Raw genomic sequence first — 2,277 nt, forward strand, 5'->3', positions numbered from 1 at the left:
CGGGAAGAGCCCACATGCCGCGGAGCGGCTGGACCCGTGAGCCATGGCCGCTGAGCCTGCGCGTCCGGAGCCTGTGCTCCGGGAGAGGCAACAGCAGTGAGAGGCCCGCGTACCGCAAAAAAAAATAAATAAATAAAAAGAAAAAGAAAAAAAAATAGTAATAATATAAACCAAAGCACAAATCAAAGTATTTGGGATTAAGGCAAAATTACACTTAGAGGTAAAACCAAAACCTTAAATCAGTTTATCTGAAATGAAATAAGAAACCTTCCATATCAAGCTGCATGCCACCATTCAAGACACAGAGATCATGGGTAAGATGAGGGTGTCCTTAGCTGAGGTATGTAACTGACCAGCTCTGATGATATTGGGGGGCGCAGCGCTAGGACCTCAGACTCCTCGGAAAATCCAGGAGGTGACTGGATTCTGCATCTCTTCTTTGGTACATGAAGATTTTATATACCTTTCTAATCACAACTTCCTTCTTTCCAACTACTAACTTCCAATCAGAAAGCATACCTGATTAGATTCCAGACGGTCCATCAGGTTAATCCTGATCGGATCTTTGTCTATGTCAAGAGGAATGGATTGAATCAGATATTCATTCAGGAAAGAGAAAGAACGAAGGAGGGGTATTGGAGTCAAAGGCATGTTCCTTGATTCACTCTACAAATATTGATTGGGTTTTACCAATACCAATAGTTATACCTGTGGGTATGAGACAGGGAAGGGGTTATCGATTTGTGATATTGGATAGGAAAAACAAAAATTTAAAGCATTCAGTGTTGGGGGATCTTTGGCCATATCACAATTATCAAAATGTCCCAGAAGAAAAACAGCTTCATGGAGACAGTGGTGTTGTTCCCAAAGGAAACACAATAAATCCATCCCTGTACCAAGTGTCACTTAGGTGTTATGTCGGAAACATGGGAGATCATGAGCTTATTCAGGCAGCAAGGGAAGATCTTTTGGGGATGTGGTTGGTTTTCCAGCCTTATGTCAAGGCTTCTCTGAAGGTTGGGTCAAAATCACAGTGAGAAGGATGGGGCTGGGCAGCGTGGAGCTGGGCATTCCTAAAGGGACCATGTGAATGAGCCAAACAGTGGAAAACATAGTTGTTGTTGTTGTTTTTTCTCCTGAGAAGGGAGAAGATTTAAAGGCTATCCTCTGGGTGGAGTTTAGAAATTAAAAGGGAGTGGCTAAGAGGAGGCAGTGTCAACTCTGACGGTGTTTCCTCCCAGAAAGTTGGTATCAGCACAGCAAACAGGCATGAAAAGATTAATCTGAGAATGGGAAAAGAGGGAGAGGCTGGGAGCCCTGGGAAGTCAGGCATTTCCAAGACTGAGAGCCACTGAGGGTGGCACTGTGGTCTCTTTGGGAACTTGGACCCAGGGGGAGACATGAACGTGGTCAGTCACAAATAACCCTGTCATCCAGGGGCAGCTGCTAAGAAGAGATGTTTTCCTTTAGGTTTTTTCCCCACAGAGGATAATTCCCAGATGGCAAAAAGCCCCACCCATTTTCCACGGGTCTTAGAAGCTGAACTATAGTCTCATTGTCCCCTTTCCAAGTATATTTACATAACTACTCTTTTCTAAAACTTAACTAAGTTCAGCACAGATTCTGATCAAGGTAATAGCAATGGGCACAGAAATAAAATTCTGTTTTTCTCTTCATATTAAGCACTGTACACAAATACAAACACCTCTTACAAACAAAATTCAGAAGCTGTATTTGGTATTTAAGAATCTGCCACGTTCAGGTATGAGTTCCACCCCAGCTACACCACACAGAGATTCTTTTGAGGTTTCAGGACACAAAGAAAGCTGGACCCTCCCTCCACCCCCAGAACTTTCCGTGCCTCCCCGCCCCCATTCAATACAGTGCCCAAACAATTCTTTTTTTTTTTAACATCTTTATTGGAGTATAACTGTTTTGCAATGGTGTGTTAGTTTCTGCTTTACAACAAAGCGAATCAGTTATACATATACATATGTCCCCATATCCCCTCCCTCTTGTGTCTCCCTCCCACCCTCCCTATCCCACCCCTCTAGGTGGTCACAAAGCACAGAGCTGATCTCCCTGTGCTATGCAGCTTCTTCCCACTAGCTATCTATTTTACATTTGGTAATGGTATATAAACACTACCACTCTCTCACTTTGTCCCAGCTTACCCTTCCCCCTCCCCGTGTCTTCAAGTCCATTCTCTAGTAGCTCTGGGTCTTTATTCCCCGTATTGCCCCTAGGATCTTCATGACTTTTTTTTTTTTTTTTTTT

The sequence above is a fragment of the Physeter macrocephalus genome, chromosome 3, assembly GCF_002837175.3.
Source record: "Physeter macrocephalus isolate SW-GA chromosome 3, ASM283717v5, whole genome shotgun sequence".
NCBI lineage: Eukaryota > Metazoa > Chordata > Mammalia > Artiodactyla > Physeteridae > Physeter > Physeter macrocephalus.